At 35.1% G+C, this 12746-nt stretch overlaps 1 protein-coding gene across 2 annotated transcripts in view; it reads left to right on the top strand.

The window, feature by feature from the left end:
• Window positions 1–12746, top strand: part of LOC140452069 (semaphorin-1A-like) — a 559254-nt gene that overhangs the window by 396350 nt on the left and 150158 nt on the right. The window lies entirely within an intron of this gene.

The raw sequence follows: 12746 nt of genomic DNA, 5'->3' as shown, positions 1-12746 counted from the left end.
TTATGTAACCGAGCCAAATTAGAAAGTTACCCTTAAAGAGATTTCAAGCTTTCTTTGAGGCCACAAGGTTACTAAAGGATTAGACGTTCGGACCGGCAGGAACGGCAGGCTCAGATTGGGAGCCCCGTTGATTATAGCAAATATGAGAGCCCGGAGCAGCCTGAGCCCCAGAAACGCCGAAGACGAGATGCTTACGGGCCTAGTCTGCATGACAAGGGTGATACAATGGACCCGTGTTAGGAGGTCTAAGTGGCTAAAGGGCTCCTAAATGGAGCTACCAAAACCATAACCATAACCTTCTCTTGTTCGTTGATCTGTTTAAATCCCAAGAAGAGATGTATATAATATTTTACTTTTCACTTCCTATTTTCCTATTTCTTTCTTTCCAAATAATAGCTGCGTCTAAGTTGCGATTTATGAATTCATACTCAATTACTTGTTTGTTTCGGATTCCCTGTATATTTCGTATTCCGTAATTTACGGTCCATTTTCGTTGCTGTTTTCGTCTATTGTAGTTTCTGTTCGATATCCGAGGCTCACTGAAACGCGACTTTTACCGTATCTCGTCTGCTGCTTAACGCACATCCATTGTACGCCGTGTACCCAGCGGTTATGTGACATATCATGTCATCGAGGGAGACAATGATGCTATAATAAAAGTATGTCTTGAATCTCGTCAGGTATTAATGAGATGCTGGTAAAGATAAACGGCCACGCCTGTATGTTAGAACGTTTAGAAAAACAAAAAAAAAATAAAAACAAGCGTTGAAAACCAATCAAACAATTTTTTTATAAATGCTTAAGAAATCGTGATAAAATAGGGTGTCAAGTGTAATTCTATTTTTATTAAGAACGTATTATCTTATACCTATTATCCATCGTATCAGAACATGAGATTTTATGGTCGATGGACTTGCTCTCTGTAATTAATCCCATATGAATGATATTATTCCTATGAATACATTACTCCGCATGTTGTTATTTTGCTACTTTATCAACAACTGCCGCACTGGTCGTTATTAGTTGCTGGCTGATCGTACATTGATTAAGATTCTTGAAAACAAGGCGCCAAGGTTTATTTTTACACTTATTTCCATTATATTGACGCTATTATAATCTGATAATAGGGTTTGAAATTTTTCTGAAGGTCCGGTAATATGTGTACACTTTTGTTGTTAATTTGAAGCAGAAAAAAACTTAATTTGTACACTACTTTTTGACAGGCCTTAATTTATTGCGGCCTCATTGTTAAGTAATTTGCTTTTTTTCACATTAGTTCCACTAACGTGAAAAAATACACTTATTGTTAATATAATTACTAATAATCCTTCTCTTACTCTTTTATTGATTGCTCTGATGGTTTCTCGGTGACTAGAGTAGTAGACCAGAGAAATTTGCAAATAAAAAGCCTTTTCGTGGCATTTTTCGTGGCATTAAACGTCATTTTTCACTTATATAATTTATAAACAATGAAAGCTTTAATGTCGCGTGAGAGAAAATTTCAAGAAGTTTCACTTAACAGTTATTGCAAATACAAAACAGTAAGCATAATTCAAGAAAAATTAACACGTATTAATTTGATTTTCAAATAAAAAATTATTTTTTGGAAAATTTGGTGTTAAAAGATATTATTTATAATCATAATACATATATTTTAAAGTTGTTTATTATTTTATAACCTTTTCTACTAAATTATTAAGGGAAAAGTAAAATTTTTCCCATTTATTTTCAATTTTTTAAACAAATTACTCGGTTAAAAAAACAATTCAAAAATTAACTAAAAGAATTTTTATTATCTATGCCACTAAATACCCCAAATTAAAAAAAAACATTAATTTTCGTTGATTAGAACCGGAGATATTGCGACTTCTATAAATTTGAATTTATGAATTTAGTTTTTAAAATCGCTTCGTTTTTAGACCTTTTAGAATCCGGGTTCGGAATAACCTCGTTAAAGATATTCTGAGAAATAAAGCAAAACTTCTGGGAAACAAAGCCTGGGAAAAATTCTCAATAATTGAGGACAAGACGCCCATCCAACAAATACGTTTAAAAGAACTCCGAAGCAAACTAGAAACTCCCAAAAATAATGGTGAACATGATTTCACTATTAAATACATCAATGGAACTCCCAGGATCACGAAATTTCGTTTTTAATTTTTCTACCGACAAATTTATTGACTGGCAATGATGGACAGATAAAATTTTGAATGAGTAAGAGAATTTCATTATTTGGGTGACAACATATCTCACGACAATGATTTGAGTAGAGAAATGCAAGATATATTGAAATCAAATATGTTATCTAGAACGACATCGAAGATCCGAATATATAAAGCAGCCTTAATCAGGATTAGGTTGTCACTTATATATATATATATATATATATATATATATATATATATATATATATATATATATATATATATATATATATATATAATAGATCGTCCTCCAGTTCTCTTTCTCTGATTTCTTTATCAACTCCTTCTCTCCAACTTCTTCTAGGCCTTGCTGGTCTCCGCCTACCTCTTGGGTGCCACTCAAGAATTTGTCTTGGTATTCTATTCTCCGGCATTCTCCTTACGTGTCTACGCGTCCGTACCATCTAAGTTGTGTCGTTTTGATGTCATAACAATATTATGTGTAACCTCCATGATTTCTCGGACTCTCTCGTTTGTTATTCTGTCGCGTCTGGAGATTCCCGCCGAGCGGCGCCAGAAGTCCATTTCTGTTACTCTAAGCATTTTCTCTGTTCTGTCTTTTAGGGGCCACACTTCACATCCATATGTTGTGATACTTTTTATTATGGTGTTGTATATTCTTCTTTTATTTTCTTTAGAGATGTTTTTATCCCACAGTATGCTGTTCAGTAAGGCTATGCCTTTCCTTTCCTGTGTATTTCGTTCCTTAATGGCTGCATCTATTTTTCCGTCCTGAGTGATATTTACTCCTAGGTATTTGTAGTCATCACATAGTTTGATCTCTTGATTTTTCTCTACGAGAAGGTTATGTTGATCTCCTCCGATACTCATGTACTCAGTTTTTTCCATATTCACTTCCAAACCCCACTCTGTAAACTCTTCTAATAGTTTTCGCATCATGTAACTAAGGTCTTCAGAGTCCTGTGCGATGATGACCTGGTCATCCGCAAAGCACAGAGTGTAAAAAGTTAAGTCTATTAGTGGTATGCTCATATTCGTACATTTTTTCTTCCATTTGTTGAGTGCTGCTTCGAGGTATATTTTGAATAATGTTGGGGATATACAGCATCCTTGTCTTAGTTCTTTAGTCACTTTGAATCCCGGTGTTATCAGATTTCCTGTTTTAATTTTTGTTGTTTGTTGGTAGTGCAACGTTTTTACTGCTTCAATCAATTCTATATTTATATTTGTTTTCCCCAGTGCCTCCCATAATTTATCAAGCGGGATACTAGCATATGCTTTCCTAAGGTCTACGAACGTCAGATGGACTTCTTGGCCACGAGCAACTTTCTTTTCAATTATCTGAGTAATAGAGAAGACATGGTCTATTGTAGATCGACCTGCACGAAAACCAGTCTGTTCTTCGGCTTCCATATCTTGGTATTCTTTTTCTATTCGATTTTTTATTATTTTCCCATATATTCTGCTAATACTACTAGTAACTGCAATTCCTCTGGACCTGGAACTGGACTATCTGCCACCCAATATAACGAACGATTTTTAAGACGTTTTAAACGCAAAATATCGAGATTATATCCTATAGTTAATATCACAAATGAAGAAAAAATTAAGAATTAAGAATTTGAAAGCATATATCCAAAAACACAAACAACGATATAAATGCCCAGAGGCTCAGACGGACAAGACATGTGCTCAAAAGGAAGTTCTGTGTTGTAGTTTATACATCTCACAATCTTGAGTAAAACTGATGTTATCTATTGAAGAAAGAGCATCTTAATTTACTTTTATATTGGGCAAATTACTTCGATCCATTTTAAAGAATAATTCAATAAATATCTAATTAGCATACCGTGGGAATGTAAACATTTGCTAGAGAAACTACAATTTTTATTTAAAAATATTTATTATTTATGATTATTATTCTTGTGCATAAAGAAGGAGAATAAATTAAAAATACACATCACAATAACTGTTTATATACTCGAGTAAAAATTGGACGATACGAAGAAACTAAAAAACTTTACATTTAAATTTAAAAAACAGTAAATGAGTGTTTTGGAGTGTAATTTTCCTCGTCACGAGAGATTTGCTTGAAGATTTGGATTTTGGACTACTTCACTTGATCCCAGGGCTGCTTTTATTTGTGGGGTGAAAGCCACCCATCTCGGAGGTGAAAAAATATACGTTTAAAATAAGTCCAGAAATGAATAAATTGACTAAGTCTAAGCAACTTTCATTCTATAGAGTCGTTTTACTAAATCAATACTTTTTGAGTCATTTGCGAGTGAAAATATAAATTTTTCAAAATAAAAACCACGTTTTCAGACGATTTTTCAAAAATAACTCAAAAAAAGTAAGTATTTATCGAAAAAATATTCCTAGCAAAAATGTAGCTTATAAATGTTAATAAAAAATATCAATTAGCTCTTGTTTAGGAGATACAGTAGACACTTTTTTCTCAAAGGTTAAATTTATTATTTTCGGGAATATTTCAGTTGGCACATTATGTAGTTGGCACACCTGTAAACTGACAAAACTCAACAATTGATGTTGTTTTGAGGTTGTATTAAAAAGTGAAGCGTCTTTTTGCGTTTGCTACTATTTGTGTAATTAGTGTACATTACTAGATTTTGAATGTTTATAGAAAGTAAAGTTTTAAAAATTTAAAATGCCAAGAAAATGTGTAAATGCCAGTTTTTGTTATATTTGTGGTGACATAACATTTTCGTAACTACACTGAGAGAGTGGCTAAAAAATAAGAAACAGTCGAACAAATGACTGCTATTTTTGTTGGACACCATCCATTAAGGTAGAATTGTCCATGAAAAAAAAAAGGAACAGTAATATACCCTAATATTCCATCTGCTATTCGACCCGGTATTCTTACCCCAACAAAAACTATGAATTATAAGCAAGAAACAAAGTAGATGAAGATGAAATGGAAGACGAAGATGGATACAATAAGCCTTCTACATCGAAAGATCCTGATTTTGAGTAAATAGATGAAAAACCACACATATTGAGTCAAGCAGAATTGAGTGATCTCATTCGAGATTTAGACTTGTCACAGGAAAATTAGAAATTCTTGGGTCAAGACTACAGCAATGGAACCTCCTTCAAAGTGATGTAAGGTTCTCGTAGTACAATAATTTGCCACTTTCTTGTTGTTTGTCGCAATGTAAATGGATTAATGATTTCTTTACAATTAAAGTATGATCCAATGGAGGCTATTTATAGACTCCAACAAGTTGTATTACTCCTTAATAAAAACAGCTTTCTTTTTATTCGTATTGGCCATGCAGCTCACGTGAAAGAGACTTATATAAACATGAAAGCTCTCTTCGAAGTAATCAATTATGGTAAGCGTAAGTGGAAGATCTGTGGAAACTTATTGCTATAATTAAGTTATTGCTATAATTTTAGGAATGTGTTTTTTGTGTATGTAGAATAGCAGGGATAGGAATTTGCTCTATATAAGAACAAAATGACCTACTGGAAATCTCAACAGTAGCGAGAAAAATGTCGTTGCTGAGCCTCTCGTATGAATAGGTATGAATAGAGAAGGAGATGCTTTTAAGTACTTGCAAAACAAATTCACCTCGTTAATTGACGCAAAGAATAAATAGGGCATTTTTGTTGAACCACCAATTCGTCAATAGTTCGCGTTAAAGATCCCGCGATTGATGAAGTTTTGGAAGGTAAAGAAAAGGAACCGTGGGAAGCTCTTAAGGGAGTGATTAAAGGATTTTTGGGCAACAAAGGAGAAGAAAACTGCACTCAGTTTGTAGCAGTACTTCTGAAAAATACCATAAACTCGGCAGCAACAAATATCTCGAGATATATTTTCCACTCCCGCCTAGACTTTTTCCCATCTAGTTGAGGAGCTGTCATAGACGAACGTGGTGACAGGTTACACCAGGACCTTTCTGTAATGGAACGACGATATCAAGGCCGGTGGAATGATCCTTTCCTAGTATATTACTGTTGGTTTGTATGCAGAGATGCTCAATGCAGAAGTGCAATGATTTTTCATCAATTTAGAACTTAAAGAAGTATTAGTTAAAAATAAAAACACCTATTTCCAATGTTAAGTCAATATGTAAAAAAATATCATTTTTATCCTAATTTTTTACCATAGCATATTTATAGCTATTGTTTATCAAGAAAACTAAAGCTAATAAATTATTTTCACTATTGTTTTCTTTGTTGTTGTCCCTAAATTAGTTAGATTTAACTTAAAAAGTGAAGGAAGCATTCAAAAAAAAATTGTTGTGGGGCAGTTTTATATGACCAAAGGGTTATTTTCGGTTTTAGGCCCCAAATATTTCCAAACGTCCTGAGGCAGGTCTAACTTACCACCAAGGCTCTGGAAAAGATTTTGTCAATATGACTATTCCAGGTAAGTTTTTCATCTAGTGTTATCCCCAGATATTTTACTTCTTTGGAATAGTCTAATGTGCTGCCATTCATAATTGGAGCATGTACATTGTATTTACGTCTCCTTGTGAAAGGTATCAAAGTCCTTTTGCCGCGGTTGATACTTAAGCCTTAAAATCAGACAAGAACAGGCCCAAGACCTGATAATAAAAGAAAAGGAAATTGTTAATTTTACATTCGTTTAAAAGTACAAATTTTTGCTCAGAATTTTCGTGATATAGGTTATTAGTTTATTACGTATCTATTGTTATATAAAGGTTAGAATGGTACAATAATGCTTGCAGGTACCAATTAATAGGAAATAGTTGATTACGTTTTTAAAGCAGTTTTTATGATGTATACGAGATAAAGAAAAGTGCAGCATGAAAAATAACAACGTTATAAATCACCAACCGATAATTTATCAGAATTCAATCTATGTAAACACAATTCCACTCTAATACGCTTGACCTCCCATTCAATGTTAGCTTCATAACAATTTTTGACTATAATTAAGTATTAATAAAATGTTACTTTTGCCTGACCGCATTGTTCAATAGCCTATAAAGTATTTTTAAAAACTGTGGTATTTTCATTGCCGTTACTTGTTTAACAATATGTAGTGGTGAAAACGTTAATGATAATGATAAACTCACTCGTACAAACAAGCAACGGTATACATACCTGTTTGTAGCTTTCCTAGCTTCTGAAGTAACCTTATGCAACGCTACATACAGGATGGACATATGCACTGGTATATTTAGGTTAGAAACAAAGCCACGAGCGTGCGGTGAAGGATCCAATGGAAGCGTTTCATCCCAAAATGGATTTTCAATAATTTAAACTAAATATTTTTAATTGATTTGTCATAATTCAGATATTTTAAGATAATGTTTTCCAAAGAATCAATAAATTTCGCAAGAAGTTACAAAAATTACAGTAACTGGCAACTCCCCGTACAAGGGTCTCGTTGCAGAACCCAACCATGCATTTACATTAGTCAATCTGTGAAAAAATGATCGATTTCACGTAAAAGTATTATAAAATATAATATTTTATAAGCGTATAAAAAGTGTCCCCCTAAGTTAAAAGTTGACGTGTTTTAGCATTTCTTTCTAATAAGCCGCATTTCTGAAATATTGAGTTTTGAGTTTTTTTTAAATTATCTATCTAAAAGCTTTTTCATAGAAATATATAGTCGGGACTTCACCAATAAAAACCGAGGAATTTCCAAACAACAGTAATAAATGCAAATATTGTTATATTTGAAAATACCTTGCGCATGCGTTTTTGGATGCCAGATTAAACTGGAAAACGCGTATTAAAAATAAAGAAGGGGATTAAGGTACAAGTACTGAAAAATATTCTGGAAACTTCCATGTTTTGGGAAACAATCGATTTTACTTTCTTTAATGCTCATTTGGAATTGTTTTTCTTCTTTTTCTTACATTAAAGGCGGGTTGACACGATCCAAGAATGCTTGGATTCCAACTTGGACCAAGCGGACTTGTATAAGTGTACTTGTACCAAATTGGTTGCCACGGTTAAATGAATTGGATGTCAAATAATCATTGTAAAGATGGCGGAAGTGATTGTGGAAGATGTTCTACTGGTTCCTGATATATTGATGCATGAGCTTGAAATCCAGACAAAAGGAACAAAAAAGAAAAAATGCCGCTCTTCTATTAAAATTAAAATTATTTTTATATTCCTTTATCCACACATTCCATAATGCCTCCTCAGCTTCGTATAACTCCATGAATCTAACACTCTCCCTTTCAGACCAATTTATTTTTGTGTTTACTTCTCGTTTTCGATTTTTCGACACCGACGCCATTTTAATTTTACAATACCACACTACTTGGATCCAAGGAAGTTGGCCAGCGTCTTACTTAACTTGGATAGATCCTGTTGATACAAATGTACTTGGATGAACAGGTGACACGATCTAAGTAGCTTCTTAGTGTTGCGCTCGCAAAGTCCAAGCAGACTTTAACCAAGTACACTTGGATCGTGTCCATGACTGTGAGATGACCCAAAGACATTTCAGTTTTGGAAAATTCGAAAATGTTATTTCCAATGTTTCCAAAAGTTTTGATGAAACGTTTCAAATTATTAAAGAAGCAGCTAGACAAAACGACGAGACATTTGAAAATGTTTCTCTAATGATGACAAACTCGAAAATTTTTCTAGAAGATTCGACGAGAAATTTGAAAATGTTTCTCAAATGATGGAAGAAACTTCTAGAAAGAACAATGAGAAATTCGAAGAAGTTTCTAGAACATTCGATCAAGTAGAAGAGAAGATAAAACAGTTAGAGAGCATGATAACCAATACAAAAGTGCTACGACCAGTTAATGCAGTAGTTTTGGATTCGGTAGTGAAAGAAGAATCACCTAGAGACGAAACGACACATCATATGAGCTTTAAATTGCCACCATTTGATGGAAAGTGTTCTTGGTCCATATACCTTAGACAATTTGAAGCTATTGCGACAGCTAATCATTGGACAAAAATAGAAAAGGCTGTTTCCTTGACTGCTGCTTTACCAGGTGGTGCTGCGGATATCCTAAGATCAATTCCGATCAAGAAAAATGTTACCAGACCTTGTTTACTCGACTAGACAAACGTTACGGAGATGCCCATCTACAACAAGCCTACAAAGTACAAATAAGAAGTAGAATTCAACGAGCAAGTGAGAGTTTGCAAGAATTTGAAGCAGATGTTGCTCGTATAGCGCTATTGGGTTGAGAGACAATGAACTACAGAAAGCTTTACAACTAGCAAGACCGAAAGTTTTAGATGAAACGCTCGCCATTGCCTTGGAACCCGAAATGGCTGGTCAAATTTCACGGAGCTATCGAGTACGAACCTCTGAAGGGAGCGACGAACAAAACGATAAATATTTGGAGGAAATCGTACGAAAAGTAGTTCGTAACACGATGCCGAAAAGACGCGAACCCAGATGTTGGAATGGTGGCAACGTTGGTTATATTCGCCGTAAATTGCAAGAAAATAATACAACCGTTAGAAAGCTAGAACAGATCGAACACTGGGCTGGAAAAAGTCATTTAAATCTTGATGCTCAGTCAAGACGGCCATGCAGTGCAAATTGTAATCACTGTCTTAAATTAGAAGAACGACTTTACCCCGTGAGACGAACAACCGTCATTAATGATCAATGGCAGCCTCAATAGCTACAAGACGCCCAAGCAGATGATCCATGTATAAAAAGAGTATTCGATTGCATACATCGAAGTGAGAGACCTACTTGGCAAGACATTAGTGCATGTAGTCCAGAAGTCAAGTCTTACTGGAGCCAATGGAATTGCCTAGTGCTAAAATATGATCTTCTGTATAGAACCATTGAGAACGATGATGGTACAGAATCTAAGCTTCAGTTGATTGTACCTAAAAGTAAAGTGTCAGAAGTATTGCGTCAGTTGCATGACAGTACATCAGGTGGACACTTTGGTATTACGAAGACTCTGCAAAAGGTTCGAGAATGGTTCTATTGGGTGAACTATAAAGATGATGTAAGAAGATGGTGCCGGAAATGTGAACTGTGTGCAACCAGTAATGGCCCAGTTGGTAAAACGAGGGCACCCATGAAACAGTACAATGTTGGTAGTCCTATGGAAAGAGTAGCAATCGACATTGCAGGTCCACTTCCAGAGACGAATGATGGAAATAAATATATCCTGGTAGCCATGGATTAGTTTACGAAATGGACTGAGGCCTATGCGATACCAAATGCGATACTTGTTAAAGAATTCTTTAACCGATTTGGTGTTCCCTTGGAGAACCACTCCAACCAAGGGCGAAACTTCGAGTCAACCCTTTTCCAAAACGCTTGTAAATTGATTGGTGTCAATAAGACCAGAACGACACCCCTGCATCCTCAATCACATGGAATGGTCGAGAGGATGAACCGAACGATGGGTAAACACCTGTCCAAAGTTAGATCAGAACATCAAAGAGATTGGGACCAGCACATTCATTTATTTTTAATGGCCTACCACTCGGCCGTGCATGAAACTACAGGCCAGACTGCAACCTGCCTGATGTTAGGTCGTGAAGTTAGTTTGCTCTGCGACCTAGAGTTTGGCTGCAGACCTTCCGAAGAACATGTTGCAAGCGAAGATTATGTCGGCCGCCTGATGTTATGAATGAACAACATTCATGAACTTGCCCGACAACACATCCAGTTAGCCAGTGACAGAATGAAAGATCAATATGATTCTCGATGCAAAAATAAAAGCTATAAAGTAGGTGATCTTGTTTGGCTTTATAATCCACAACGTTGTCGAGGCTTGTCTCCTAAACTGCAAAGACAATGGGAAGGTCCGTATGAAATTAAAAAGAGAATAAATGACGTAATATACCGAATTAAGAAGTTGCCGAAAGGTAAACCAAAAGTAGTTCACATAAATCGTCTTGCACCTTATGCTGGCTCAAATGAAACAGAAGAAGCACGAACCCTTCAACATGAGATCAAAGATGACCGGCGACCAAGCTTAAGATGACTAAAAGAATCTCATCTGTATTTTATAAGAAGTTCGGTCATTTGGACGAGTTAAAAAATCAGCAGCCTAAAGTTGGAAGAGTATCGAGATTAGAAGATGGTTCTCGATCTTTGCTGTATATGGTGACCAGGAATACAAGACATCGTATACAGACAGGGCAAGCTACGAAAATATATGGCGTGCTCTAACTAATTTGAAGAAAATCGTGTGCAATTATGACATCAAGAATTTGGCCTTACCCAAGATAGGTCATGCACTAGATAATCTGGATTGGAAGATTGTCAGAAGCATACTTGAAGTGATCTTCCGAGAAACCGGCGTATAAATTACTGTGTGTTTCATTAACCCGAAGAGATCGTGTCCTTCAAAGTCAGTAGACTGTTATCTCTTCTTGTTCATGCAGAGCTGGAGAGTTTTGTAGATTCCTCCATCCTGGGCCTACATCTAGAGTTGCCGATCGGGACGCTCAGATCTAAGAGGGGAGCAGTGTAACGAAATAGCCCATCTCCGATGCGTGGTACGTCTCACAATTCTTAGAAGGATAAATCTAGAATATTCAAGTGTTAACATTCCAATATCGCCCGTCTTCGATGCGCTTTCGACGAGAAGAATAGAGGTAAACTATTCCAGAATATTCTAGTACATAATAACTTGTATATATAAGTAGCTCCGATATTAGCTAAGTTAGTTGTTAAGATACTGTCGTACTGTAACCTTATAAATAAATATATTTACATAAATTAGAATCACTCGTTTTATTTAAAAACATTTATATATTTCCGCGTTTAGTACAATTAAACCTAGAGCTAAGAATAATATTATTATAAAAATTAATATTAAGCTCACCAGTCTCCGGGTTGAACCGCGTTGATTTCTATTGCGCCGAGCTTTCGACATCTTCTCTGATGTCTTCTTCAGGGCTTCCGAGGTCTCAGTCTCCCGAGCCCCCAGGCACTACTACACTGATCACTATTATAGTAGTAGTGAAGTAAATAGTGAAGAGTGTAGTAGTGTCTGGGGGCTCGAGAGACTGACACCTCGGAAGCCCTGAAGAAGACGTCAGAGAAGATGTCGAAAGCTCGGCGCAGTGGAAATCAACGCGGTTCAAACGGGAAGACTGATGAGTTTATTATTAATTTTTATAATAGTATTAATATATTATATTATATATATATATATATATATATATATATATATATATATATATATATATATATTATATTACTTGTCTACCGTGTATTCAACTTATATTTCAAACTTTGATTGTCTTGAAAGTTACACTGTCAGTATTATTATATGCGTATTTACTAATTTAATATTTTAATTCAACTTTAACATTTATTACAATATTTCCTTATTTTTTCCTTTATGCAACCATTCATTATATAGCATTTCTGCATAGGTAAATATCAAATCTGAACTTCCTTGTGTATAATTGGTTAATAGATGCACACGTTTGAATGTATCACATGCTTGAGATCTTCTCAAGTATAGTAGCAATAGAAATGCGGAAAATGGGCCAAAGGAAACGGTATTTTAATTGTTAACAGCTTTATTTTCACGTAAAGACAGTGTTGGTTGCTTCCTAGGCACTTCTCATGATTCAAAACAAATTTTTCCCTCAAACATAACTCTGTGA

Source organism: Diabrotica undecimpunctata, chromosome 10, assembly GCF_040954645.1.
Source record: "Diabrotica undecimpunctata isolate CICGRU chromosome 10, icDiaUnde3, whole genome shotgun sequence".
In the NCBI taxonomy this organism is placed as follows: Eukaryota; Metazoa; Arthropoda; class Insecta; order Coleoptera; family Chrysomelidae; genus Diabrotica; species Diabrotica undecimpunctata.
This window is presented reverse-complemented; position numbering and strand designations above follow the sequence as displayed.